Genomic DNA, 14,890 nt, shown 5'->3' on the forward strand with positions numbered 1-14,890 from the left:
CCATTGGTTAGTACTTACCATTAGCCCCGCCTTCTCTGTATATAAGTTCTTGCTCCTCCCAGATTAGTGCCTGTCTAATTGTGTTCCTGAGGAAGAAAAGAAATAAATATTACTATTACAAGAAAGCCTACAGTCTCTTATATATGGGCCTAACCAGGATAACCAAACTAGCAACAAATTGGTAGCAGAGGATGGTTTGGTAGGCCCAACCGAACATAAAGATGCAAGACTCACATAACGACAAAAGAAGACCTGCCACCAGATACATAACGAAAAGAATGGCAGCTCAACTAACTCCTGACAAATATACACCACTTGAAAATATTAAGAAACAAACGCAATTACAAGAAAATGAACTGCTAACACCAAACAAAGAAGATGAGGTAAAAAGAAAAATACTAGAATTAATAGAAACAACTACAGCTGAATCAAATCTGCTTGTGAAAATCCGCAGCATAATAAACGACCACGGAACAGCAGCAGATAACGAAAATAACAAACAAGAAAACTGCAAGGTAAGAAATTCAACCCCTGACTTCAAAAATGACACCAAAGATGGCGACAGCTTCCCGCCTTTTTCATGGCAGCCATCTTACCCACCTAATACCTCTAAAATGCCTGACCAATTACTAAAAGAATTCCAAACCTCAAACTACGAAATAAAAAACAAAACCTACCAAGAAGATGATTACCCGAGTCCAAAAACAAATAAAAAACAATTATTTAAACAAAACAAAGCTCAACCTACTGAAGTAGAAATAGACAATGCTATACAGGTGCTAACTGCAGCACTCGGGACTAAACTAACAATACCAAACAAACAACCAGAAAATGAAATAGAAAATTCTAAACTACCATCTACCAAAGGCCAAAAAGAAATAGACTGTCTAAAGAAAGGCCTAGCCACCCGAAGAAAGACAAGCTGGCAATCATACTTACCTACTGAAGAGCAGCTCCCTGAACAACCCGGCTCCATTGGCAATGGCGGCCCGCCTCAAGCTCCACTTACTGACGACCTCAGAGAAGACTCCCCGATGAGCAGAGCAGCACCCCAGGCATTCTTCAGTCACCAGAGGCCCTCCGGAAACAAAGCAGAGCAACAGAAGGCCGTCTGGGACTTCACCCCAGGAGCTGCAGACACAGGAACCTCCCTCATCGACTGCTGGAGAAAAATGAGGACTGAGCATGCCCAGAACGAGCCTGCAAAGAAAGAAGAAGGAAACATAAATACAAGTCAGCGCAACATAGAGATAAGTAAATACAGACATACATCTACCATACCCAGGCCTTATTGTGAGTATGCTAAGGTCTTAAATCATGGACAGCTACTAAACATGAATAACACCTCACTACACTCAGGGACAATACCTCCAGACTTTATAAAATTGAAATTAGATGGAAGCAACTTAATGGAATGGGATCAGTGTTTACAGATTGTATATATGAAAGAAAATGTTTTATTTTTTATTGATAACCCACCAAATAAGCCTTGGACCTATGAAATAGACTGCCTCCACCACAAAGCATACTATATGTTAATTGTTTCTATTTCCCCAAGTATACTCCCCAGTATAGAGCATAATTTAACTGTATTTGAAGTATATCAAAAATTATTCAGACTGTTCTATAGCAAAAATGTAGCCACTACCACAAAAATCTCTAGGGAATTCTATTCTGCCAAACTAAAACATGATACATCCATGAGTGAGCATATCTTGAATTTAAACGCTGTAAGAGCAGACCTTATTCAAAGGGGAGAAACCATTTCTGACAACACCATGAAAAGCATTATAATTAACTCACTAGATCACAGCTGGGATAACTACATTACACTAATAGATAACCTAAGTATAGAGCAAATTACTTTAGAAAACCTTACCAATAAGCTTATTACTGAAGATAGACTTAGAAGAGAGCGATATACACAACAAAGAGAAGGTAGAAATCAAAGAAGGACTGATTTCAGGGCCAGAGACAGATACCCACATGAATGTCTCACATGTGGATCTGAAAGACATCAGAGTAGAGACTGTCCCAAGAATATAGGATACAGTGACTCATATAAACACAAGGATAGAAGAATACACTTTTTAGACAGAACCTCCCCAGATTACAGGTATAAGAGAAGAGAATCACCACACTCTAGAGAAAGACAAACATACAGAAATAACCCTAGAGAAAATAAGAAAGGATCACTATATGGAATAAGAAATAATAACACTTTGATATCTGATTCACTCAACACCTGGCTCATAGATTCAGGAGCCACATGCCATACAACTCATAATAGAGAAATATTAAGTAACTTCACTGAAAAGAAATATTATATTAAAGTAGCAAACCAAAATAGAGTCCTAGTGAGAGGAATAGGAGACACGCATATAAAAGGTATAGGAAAAATAGAGGGGGTACTATTTGTGCCCGAAATTCCAAATAACATATTGGCAACCCTAAAGTTAAGCTTAGACAATGCAATAGAAACCACTTTCAGAGGTGGAAAGGTATTCATGACTAAGAACAACAGAAACATAGGTAAACTATTTACAAATGATGGACTAACATACCTACTGCCACAAGATAACGAACTAGTCTATGCAAACTATCAATTAAGAAACAAAAAACCAAATTCAGATAGCCATGATGAAAATAATGATAAGAATGCATCAAACACTGATACTAATATGTCTGAAAATTTAAACAATGGAAAACCTATTCACGATAATTGTAGTCACTTACTCCACAGAAAGCTAGGACACGCGAGCTTTCCAGTCATACGAAAAATGTTAGAGTGTTCCGAAGATTTAAAAATAAAGAACTGTAAAAATTACTTAGAATGCTCTGTATGCAATTCTTCCAAAATTAAAAACAAGCCAAAACCCAAAAAAGCCACCCGCACCACACAATCAACCTTTCAACTAATTCATATGGATGTAGTAGGCCCATTAAAACCTTCAATTAAATACAAAAAAAGATACTTCCTGACCATAGTCGATGACTATAGTAGATTTGGTTTTGTATACACCCTTAACCACAAAAGTGAGGTTTTCAAAAAATTTAAGGAGTTCTTTAAAATGGTAGAAACACAATACAATACCAAAATCAAACAAATAATGACTGACAGGGGGTCGGAATTCCTATCCAACGAATTTTCAATTTGGCTAAAATCACAAGGAATATTGCACTTTAAATCTTGTCCATTTTCCCCATTCCAAAATGGAGTCTCTGAAAGGAAGAATGGTTTGCTACAAACCATGGTTAAATGTGTGTTAGATGATGCTGGTTTAAACCAGTCATTCTGGGCTGAAGCCCTTAATTATTCCAATTACACTATAAATCGCTTATGGTCCAGTACAATCAATAAGACCCCATACGAACTCATGTATGGAAGGAAACCAAAAATTGGGCATTTACACGTATTTGGTGTATCTGCTGATGTATATGTGCCCTCACAGTTAAGACGCAAAGGAGAGAAAGTATCCAAAAGACTGATATTTATGGGGTACGAATCAGGAACCAAGGGATATCGCTTCATTGATAAAAATAATCACTTCATTGTATCCAGATCTGCCGTGTTTCATGAACACATGAACTGGTCAAAATTACATCTCAATGAAATTTACCCAGAATCAAAAAATATTACACACACGCACGCAAAACATCACACATCAGATACGAACCCCAAATCCACATCTACTAACAGAATCAAATGCCCAGTAATAGTTAATGATGAATGGAAAAAAGGACACCCCACTTTGAAAGTAGATCAATTAACCGAAAAAGAAGCTAAGTATATGCATAGCGATGAACATCCCCAGAATAGGCCCATTAGATCCAATAGGGGCATAATTCCTAAAAGATTAGATGATTACGTACTGTCTATCCAAGCTAAACACCTGACTCCTAACACATATGATGACATACTTAAGCTACCCCTAGAAGAAAAAAGTAAGTGGGAGGAAGCAATGAAAAAAGAGATGGACAGTTTGAGAGAACTAAATGTATATACACCAACAGACCTGCCCACTGAGAAATCCCCTATTGGCACTAGGTGGATCTATAAAATCAAGGAGCTAGAGGATGGTAAATTCCTATACAAAGCCAGGTTGGTGGCTCAAGGCTTTGCCCAAAGATTTCCGGATGACTATGAAGACACTTATTCCCCAACCGTTAGATCAGAAAGCGTGAAAACAGCACTAGTGTTAGCTTCTATCTTAAATCTGGAAGTATATCAATTTGACGTGCAGACAGCCTATCTGCACGCTGATCTAGATAAAGAAATTTATGTGAAAGCACCCCCAGGAAAGGATACAAAAAAGGGAGAAATTTGGCTATTAAACAAGAGCCTTTATGGACTAAAACAGTCCGGTAAGCGGTGGTATGAGTGCTTATCAAAGATACTTAAAAATATGGGTTTTGTAGCTACTTCATCTGATTTTTGTTTTTTCACAAAAAAAAATAATGATTCTATTGAATATGTTTTGATTTATGTTGATGATATATTGTATTTTGGACACGACAAAATTAAATGTGATAATTTCGCTGAACAACTAGGCAAAAATTTCAACTTAAAAATATTAGGAAAGGTAAATAAGTATCTAGGAGTCCAAATTGACAAAACAGATAAGGGGTTCAAATTATCTCAGAAAGACAAGATTATGGAACTCATACAAAAATGTAATTTAATTAATTCAAAAATTTGTGATACTCCTATGTCAACTGATTTTTATAGGAATGTGTATAATGAGTACGAACCATTCAAGGATAACACGTTATATCGATCAATTATTGGGTCCTTATTATACATATCTAATTGGACCAGGCCTGATATCACCCTTGCTGTAAATTTGTTGTCAAGACATGTAAGCAATCCTAACTCATACCACTGGGAAGGAATTAAGAGGATTCTAAAATATCTAAAGTCTAGCATTGATATGTGCTTATTCTTAGAACCATTCATTTCTGAAAAACCAACTTTGACCTGCTACGCTGATGCTGATTGGGCTACTGATTCAAAAACCAGAAAAAGTACTTCTGGATATGTTTTTCTTATAAATGGCTGTGCGGTGCACTGGTACACAGGCAAACAGAATTTAATTGCCACTTCCACAGCGGAAGCCGAATATGTTTGTTTATCCAAAGCGGTCAACAATCTAACTTGGTTCGATGACTTGTTAACCAATGTGTGGGATGAACCTGTTTATCCAATTATTATCAATGAGGACAATAAGGCAGCAATTGATATATCAGCTTCCGAAGCAATAGGTCAACGATCTCGACATATCGATATAAAATATAAACATGTAAGACAACTGTCAAGTATAGGATTTATTAAAGCTATCCATTGCAATACTAGTGAACAAATTGCTGATATCCTCACTAAGCCATTGCCAACCAAACAACATATGTATTTGACTTCCAAACTTGATGTGCATATATAATCTTAATAACCCACCATTAGTTAGGTATTTTAGAGGGGGATTTGTTACAGATGAAAATACCTAACCTGATATCTGTAAATATGTGTGCTTGTTTATATGTCATTGTGTGATGTCATTGTGTCACTTACCATTGGTTAGTACTTACCATTAGCCCCGCCTTCTCTGTATATAAGTTCTTGCTCCTCCCAGATTAGTGCCTGTCTAATTGTGTTCCTGAGGAAGAAAAGAAATAAATATTACTATTACAAGAAAGCCTACAGTCTCTTATATATGGGCCTAACCAGGATAACCAAACTAGCAACAGTCTAGTTTGATGAAAAGAAGGACTAGGGGAGACATGATAGCAGTGTTCCAATATCTCAGGAGTTGCCACAAAGAAGAGGGAGTCAAACTATTCTTCAAAGCACCTGAGGGTAAAACAAGTCGGTTGGTTGTTTGGTTGGTTGTTTGGTTGGTTGTTTGGTTGATTATGTGCCAATATTATGCCATCAAGTTCTTTCAGATACTAGCAATCATATAAGTTGATTTTTTTTCCATGGCAGTCTGCCCATAACCGGGTTTTTAAGGCCTACCAATTATTCACTTATTTATATAGTCTTTTCTCTTGTTTGATGTTTCTCATTATTACAGCCTTTTCTACAGAACTAGGTCTTTGCATTATGTGGTTGAAGTATGATAGTTTGAACCTGGTAATTTGTGCAGGTGAGAACTTTGGTCTGATTTGTTTGATGGTTTGATGTTTTCTTTGCTGTCCTACATTATTGTCAGGAGTCTTTCCAACAGCGAAGTTCACCAGCATCAATACCTTTCCTGCTTTTTTCAAAGCCCACTACAGTGCATATGGAGCAAGATAATAAAGAGATGTTCTCTTCCCACATTCTGCTCATTCTGTTCATTGAGGATAATTTATATCTCTAGTCATAGAGAAATATTTTGTGCTCATCCTCCAAAAACAATCTATTGAAAACTCATGAAGGGAAAAAATACTTTATTTTCTATAGTTGAATGCTGAGCTGAACATTGAGAAAAGGAAGCTTGTCAGCATAGAAACTGTTCATGGGTGAGATCTCATCGCCGCAATTCTATAGAAAGATTGCAGCATTTCCACTCTTTTAAAGTATCAGCAGGGAAATTAATCAGCCTTCCTACTAAGGGAATAATAAGACACTCTCCCTGGTGTAGACCGTTAAGAAGAGGAAGAGCCTTTCTCAAGGTATGTAAAAAGAAGGCAGTGAGCTGAAATTGAACAGCAGTCTTGGCTTATGAGTGTGTTATTTCCCATCTGCCATTCTGAAAATATGACAGATAGGGGAAAAAGAGAAGAAAAGAGAAAAGAAGAGAGAGCAATAAGGAAAAGAATAAGAAAGTGAAAGAATGTACTATATATATTCAATCTTCCTAAAGGGATAAATATGTCTGCAAATATCATCAGACTTTACCAGGAAACTGAAAATAATAACATGAAAAAATAAAAGAATTTAACTCAAAAGCCAGTATCCCTAAAATGTGGCAGACTTCATTCATATAAGGGCTACTACATTTATTAGCTTCAACTACTTTCTATCAGAGTAAAAATTTAAAAAGTAACCATATGTTGATATTCAGTGATTGTTAATGGGAAGCATAAAGTTTTAGGTCTCTAGTCTTGCATGAATCTGAATTTGTATTTGACCACCAGCCCTTATATCTCTTTTCTTCAGAAGTCAATTTGAAATATGCCTGAGATTGATCTGGGTTATTTTTTTAGGTTTATCCTACTGATAAATCAAGATATTATAAGCTGCAGTATGTTTATGTTTCCAGATATTCAAGGATAACATAGAACAATAAGCTTGCCATTTGTGGCCAATGATCTGTCCATCAACCATGTTTACCTGTCACTTATTAACCGAGTGTCTTATTATGGCCCTTTAGGCCCCTCTATATATTCCATATATTTCTATGCTCACCAAAAAGGAAACACTATTCTTTCCCATAACTGGGAGCAACCCACCACTGGTGTAGATTGCACTAGGTTAGCAATGGGACCAGCCTCATTCTCTGTTAATACTATAGTTACCACAAGATCATTGTAATTGCTCTACACTTTGCCCTATCCATCCATACACCAAAGGCAAATCAAATCTCACTCACTGAATTCTGTCTCTGCATCCTTGTCTTTTGTTCCTGCCTTTTAGGGACTATTCCTGTTTCAGTAATTCCTTTATTCTTCCTATTCTTTCTTAGATAATTGTACATACTGTAGATGCCTCCACATACAGCCTTTCCACATTATTTCCTTTGACACTAAAACTACCTCTCTCTTTTGCTTCTTTTCCACCGTGTAGAATCATTTTTCTAATTCTGTACAAACAAACAAATAAAAAGTCTGTTCTTTCATACCTATGTTCCTTTCCATTTCCATGGAAATGATGTAGCAAGGAAGGATTCTTGTTTATAGAAATTAACTAACAATGATCCTATATTACAACCTTTATTTTTTAGAAAAGGAAGGAAATGGGAAGGGGAAGGGGAAGGGAAGGGAAGGTTTACAGTACTATAAATAGGGGAGAAAGTAAGGAAGCATACTTTATCCAGCCTGAGCAGAAAGAGAAAGGGTGGGAAATATAAGAGCTGAATGGAGCAGAAGCTTTAAGATTAAGGATAGTCCATTATAAAACTGCAATTTTATAAAAGAATGCAGAGAACAAAGCAGCCCAGTAGATAAGGATGAAGAGCTGGTAATGAGCAACAGGAGAGAAGGAGACAACCAAAGCTGAGGCTGGGATGGGCTGAGCTGAAAATCAGAAGTGCTTAGGCTAGAAAACAGCAGTTTTGAACTGAAGCTGTAAAACAGGCACATGGGCTAATTTGCAATGGGCTTGACTTATTACTATCCCCTTTTCCCGTACTCAGGAATGAGTGGGTGGCCTATACTGGTGATGAACCAAGCAGAAACTGAAGAAGTATCTTATGCTGTCTCATAGCATGTTTCTATTCCATAGGCATAATTATTCCCTACACATAATTCATCTTGAACTGGACATTGTTTAAAGTTCATATGTCTTCATTTATTGAGAGCAATTAGTCATCCAATAGCTACAAAGAAATACTGAAACGAAAAGATTCAGTTATTCTCATAGTAGTTACATATACCTTGCTTTGTGACCGTCATATTGATTGTAAAATAATTAATTATCCAAAATAAACATTGGATATAATTACCTCTTTTAAAAAAACCAAGCAAAATGAACTAAAGGTATTTATTTTTTCAACAGTCCACAAAAAAAGTGCATAAGTTTTGCACTGCATTGCTTTTAAAAAAATACTGCATTGTTTTAAAAAAATACATTCCAAGAAGCTGAAAATAACAGAGTAACAGTTGAAAGGGACCTTGGAGCTCTTCAAGTCCAACTCCCTGCACAAGCACGTACTGTATATCATTCTGGATAAATGGCTGTCCAATCTCTTCTTTAAAACCTCCAGTGATAGAGCACCTACAATTTCTGAAGGCCAGTCATTCCACTCTTTAATTGCTGTCACTATCAGGAAATTTCTCCTTAGTTCTAGGTTGGTTATCTCAATTAGTTTTTATCCATTAGTTTCCATTCCATCCATTCCATCCAAGAAAACCTGGAAAATAGGTTTGTGGCAGCTCCTACTTTCTACTTTGTGGCAGCTCCTCAAATATTGGAACACAGCTATCATGTCACCCCTAATCCTTCTTTTCACTAGACGAGACATACCCAATTCCTGCAACCATTCTTCGTGTGTTTTAGTCTCCTAATCATCCTTGTTGCTCTTCTTAACACTCTTTCCAGATTCCCAACGTCCTTTTTATGTTTTGGCACCAAAATTGATGCAATATTGCAAGTGGGGTATTACCAAGGCCTTATAAAGTGATATTAAGACTTCATGTGATCTTCTTTCTATCCCTCTCTTAATGCTGCCTAGGATTGCATGACTTTTTTGGTGGCTGCAGCAAACTGCTGGCTCATATTTAAATGATTATCCGACAATCATTTAATAATAGCATTTAAATATGATTAGGATTCCAAGATCCCTCTCAAAGTTACTGTTATTAAGCCAGGTTCCACCTATTGTATACTATTTGTTTTTTCTTATTTTCATTTTGTTCTATAGCACCTGTGTTCAAGTCTGTCAAGATCCAACTGAATCTTGAGCCTATCATCTGGAGTGTTGATTAAACCTGCCAGCTTGGTATTATCTGCAAATTTGATGAGTTCCCTTCTAGTCCCTCATCTAAATCATTTATGAAGATATTGAAGAGTACTGGGCCTAAGACAGAACCTTGTGGTACCCCACTGCTTACTTCTCTCCATGTAGATGTAGTTTCATTAAGGATTAGACATTGAGTGCAGTTTGTCAGCCAGAAAGATGAAAGTTGAGTGCAGTTTATCAACAAAAAATATGAAAGTAATTAATTGGTTCCTCCTTTGTTGCTTTTGCAAATGGAATTTTGGCGAAAGAAATAGCATGATTCTTTTATTGCTAAACTACAAAATCAAAAGTATAGGTTGCACAGCTTTAGCAAAGCTAAATCATATTCCTTTGATCCTGTCCCTATTCATGAATGATACTAGGCTATTTTTAAAATTCTAAAATAATTTGGCTTCCTTTGAAAAAGCTGATCACTTGATATTTCAGACATCTTAAAAATATTATTTATACATTTAAATTGCATGCTGATAAAAGTAAACCACAGCTAGGACTCCTACAAAAAAGTAAATATACTGATTCACTTTAGACTCTCAAGAGGACATCAAGGACCTCTTGTCTCTTGTCTTTCACTTCCATCTTGTCTTTTATCCTATTTCAGAAAATCAACATTTTTATTACTTTATGCCAGACTTCCAGCAATATTGGAATGGATCCAATCTGGGTCGGTCACCAGGACCAGAGGTTCAGTCTGCTAAGATTTCAGATTCATGCTGGAGCCCATCCTCTGGGAATTTCTCTTTACCATAACATGTGCTTTGGGCTATTCCATGCATAGCATTTATGGTACCTAGTTTTGTGTGGCTCCCTAGAGGTTCGCTGGGGTTGATGGCCAGCCATTAAATCATTGGCTGTTGTTTCCTTTTCCTGCCAAATCAAAGAATATTGGAGTAGTAATATTGGAGCGGTAATTTCTAGACTTTCCAGCAACATTGTCTTGGAATTCTGAGAACTGAAAAGTCAACGTATCTGGAGTCCAAAAGACTTTGCAACAGAGTGTGAAAAAAGGTGCATATTAGATTTCATCATTAGGAGTGAATGAGATTTGGTAGCTTCTGTTGTTCAGATCTAAGGAAAATCTAGCAAACATAATTATTGGGGTTTATAATTATAATTATTGAGGATAATGATCAGAGATTTGTTTTATTTATTAGGCAAGTGATTTGTCTGATCTAAATCAAGGGAACAAATCTTTATCCAATACTTCAAGCTGACTTCAAGCTTACTAATGCTTTTACATTAGTATCAGAAAACATATTTTAGGATATGGATGAGATTTATTTTATTTATTTAGTGTATGGCAATGTGAATTGCCATACACTAACCATGTATCTTTGGCCTATGCTGTCCATATGACCACAGAAATTGTCTTTGGACAATGCCGGCTCTCTTGGTCAAGAAAAAGAGATGAGCAGCACGCCCTAGAGTCAGACCCAATTGACAAGGAAACCTTTACCTTTAATGTGGATGAGAAAAACTATTGGATGTCTACTGCTGTCAAATCATATGTAATTGCTTACACAATTGTTCTACAATTGGCATATGCAAACCAATTTTGGTATATAATCAATATGAATGGCTTTATGCTTTTTAAGTGGGCTTCCAAATTCTGACTCACTTATGACACCTGCATATGAGTTCAATAACTATAGGAATCCATACATAAATCAATAAATGGAGCCTTTTGTTTGTATTTATTTTTTCTTTGCTGAAGTAAATCACACAGAAAGGAAAAGATCTGTTTTAGGCCAAAGCTTGACACGTACAAACATAAGTTGCTAATTTATGAAATAAAATATTTCATTTACTGTGACCAGCTCAGTACTTGGAACATTTTATTACCTTTTTATGTATCTTCTAGAGCAGGGGTGTCAAACTCGCGATGACACATTGTCATCACGTAACATATCACAACTTTTTTCCCCCTTCGCTAAACTGGGGATGGGCGGGGCCAGCACGTGACATATCCGGCCTATGGGCCACAAGTTTGACACCCCCTGTTCTAGAGGAATTAATTATACAAATGATTTGGATCCCTGTAATGATATGTAAAACAAAAATCATTTCATTTCTTCTGGTTTATATTCCAAAATGCAAAAGTGAATTCGGAATATCCTGCTGGATGAAAAAGAAAGGAAAAAGAAAACTTGAATAAACCCAGATTACAAGAAACCTTAATTCAATACGTTGGAGCTGTCAACTAATAGCACACTCTCAATTGGGACATCTTGCTCTTAAAAGAAAATTTTGTGCACTCTACACAATTTCATCTCACATCAACCAATGATTTTTCTGGAAAAACAAATGAATTTCTATAAAAATACCATTATTTATTTGTCATTGCATAGGATAGCGATAAGATATATATCTTGGGACAGATATACTATATCTGTCCCAAGAAGCTCTAACTAAATGTAGGTGATTTATGTTTGTTTGATTGATTAAGTTATTCATACAGTCTGATAAGGTCATAGCTTTTGGAAGAACAAAGACTTCATACCTTTTACCTGCCTTTGTAGAATTGCATTCCATATCTAAGGCAATGACTCAGACTGATTAAGTATTATGCATCTATAACCTGCCTCTCCCCCACACCAAATGTTTGATGAGAGGAATGAAGTATGTTCATCAAGTTTCTCCCTATAATATTCTCTGAGAAAATCTATAACAGAAGAAATTAGTGAAATGGAGAAATATTACTGGAACCTAAATACAAATTTAGAATGCATAAGAAAGCTGAATAACTCTAATGTTTTTTATTTCATGTATTATAGTCAAGAGAGAAAATGCTACAGGCCATTTAATAGGAAACCCAAATCATGGAAATATGATTGAAAGATGGAAATCTTTGTGAACTGTACAACAGATGAACTCTGTAATACATTTTACCCATATTTACTCTAGCATAATACTGTTGTCTTTTCATTTGAGGAAAATATTCAGTATTTAAATAATTCAGAGAAATGTGACATTTTCCTTGCCCATGTTTTAGAATAATTAATATTGTAAATGAATGCAAGTCCAGTGAATATCCTGGCCTCCATTAAAAATCTTAATCAGAAAGAGAGATGGGTATTATTTGCTATCTTTGTCATCTCTCACCTGAGCGCTTGACAGTGCCTGTTTATGTTACCCTTTTAACAATTTGGTGAAGTTAAATTGAAAGATTTAAATGGCATAGGGTTACAGAGTGACCTTCCTATATTATGGAAGTTTGAATCTCTCAAAGACTAATCTGAAATGCAAACCATTACATTACCTTGGCTGTAGTGCAGACACACTAGATGAAATGACTAAATAGTCATTTTTTATTAAGTAGGTATCAGTATCTGCTCCAAAGATTGTACAAAACATAGTTTTTGTTATACGAATCATTGATCCATGAATTTACTAGTTTGTCCCTGACATTCTTGCCAATTGTAAGTAAAAAATGCCCCAAATTGGAATTTGATGTTGGCATTCCATAGACTCCTTAGTTCCATTGTACCTCAGTAAACTTTTTCCTTTATCAATTGCTCCTCAAAAGCTTTCAATAACAAACTAAATGGAGGAAAAATGGAAACTTCTGATGTAAAATTCTGAAAGTTTATTTTCAAGCCTATTTTTAAGGTGTATCATTTTAGATAGCTGAATACATGATCTTCAGCTTCCATTTTCTATATTTATTTATTTATCATCTTGCTCAAAGAATTTATTCTTTAGATAGATATTAAAGATAATTTTGTTATTTATTATTCACTTATGTTTAATATAGCTATTTTCTTTGTAAATTCTTTTATCATTTTAATAGTTTTACATATAAATAGTTTTTACTGTTTAATGCCAAAGTAGCAGAATTGTGCATGTCAATGTTTCAAAAAGTTGCTAATTTAGAAAAGTAATTTCACAAATATTTTTAAATGTAATTAATCCAAATTTATTAGTATTTTGTGAAAGCACACTATGTACCCATTTTGTCACATCCATTTATGAGAACCAACAATTGAAATCCAGCATAGAACAATTAACTCAAGAAAGAACAGTGAGTCATACAACCCAGTCTAATCTTTCTGAATATACCACATTTTCTCTCATTTTTCCTTTTTATTTCTGTGCTTCTGAAAAGCCATTAACAGCAAAGATATGGTATCTCAAGGCAGTACTACGGCCAACATAACTGCTAGAAAAATTGAATGAGTATTTATGCAGAACATTTATGCGACTTGATAATTAATGACACTTCCGTATGAATATTACATGCTCAAGAAAAGGCAGGAAAAAAAAAGAAATATTAATTAAAAATAGTTGTAATGTACAAAATAAATGTGCTTATTTCTCCAGCTTTGGGATCAAACAAGTGATCAGTAATCTTAATCATTAACAGATTACGAAGACAGTAAGAGAAATGCCTGCTCTATAAAAGTATAACAAACAAGCAGTAGAAAAAAAATAAGAAATTGCAGATATATGCACATTTTAACAATTGCCCTTTCTGTTTGTTAATTATCTTTATGATTGTTGATGTTTCCTGCCTCTGTATTTCTTTTTATATATATATCCATGGGATATAGTGCAATTTTTTCCCAGTAACGCAATAGCGCAGTGGCTCCCGGTTCGCACCGGTTCTCAAGAACCAGTAGTAAAAATCTCTCATCGTTCGGAGAACTGGTAGTAATTCCTGGCTAGCCACGCCCCCGAACCGGTTCCCCGGCTGCCATGTTCATAACCGCCATGTTCTTTGCACATGCACATCCTATTGCCTTACAAGGCCAATGGAATGTGCATGCGCAAAGAACATGGCGACAACAGCAGTGGCGGCTGGCTGGGGGCTGCCAAAAACTCGGGTTAGCTTGCCTTCCCGACTCTGGACCAGCCGCCATGGAAGGTAAGCAGCTGAAAAAAGAAGTGGTAACCAAGAGGGCCTGGCCATGGGACCATCGGAAAGGCAGGCAAGCATGTCAGGGCCGCTTGGCTAGCTAGCTCCCTTCCCCATGGCCCTACCATACTTGCCTGCTTGCAGCCCGGCCAGTGGGTGGGCGGGCGGCCCTTCAGGGAGGCGGAGCCTCTGTGATGGAGGTGAGAGGGGCAGGAGCAGTGGTGGTGCTGGGGGTGGGTGGCTGGATGTCTCTCTCTCTGTGTGTCTGTCACACACACACACACGCCCTGCCCTGTTGCCTCCACTGCCGCTTTTGCGTTGGCTTCTCACCTTTCTTAAAGTTGATCGTGAAGAGCTGGAAGACGTTTCCTTAGATCTC

General features: G+C 36.4%; 1 long non-coding RNA gene across 1 annotated transcript in view; it reads right to left on the minus strand.

Moving 5' to 3' along the window:
• LOC117664961 (uncharacterized) overlaps window positions 1-14,890 on the minus strand; it is a 64,941-nt gene extending 50,051 nt beyond the window's left edge. Inside the window, exon 1 of the long non-coding RNA XR_009622551.1 lies at window positions 14,842-14,890. This is a non-coding gene — a long non-coding RNA (uncharacterized LOC117664961). The remainder of the gene's footprint in view (window positions 1-14,841) is intronic.

The sequence above is a fragment of the Pantherophis guttatus genome, chromosome 4 (assembly GCF_059756535.1).
Source record: "Pantherophis guttatus breed Tessera chromosome 4, ASM5975653v1, whole genome shotgun sequence".
In the NCBI taxonomy this organism is placed as follows: Eukaryota; Metazoa; Chordata; class Lepidosauria; order Squamata; family Colubridae; genus Pantherophis; species Pantherophis guttatus.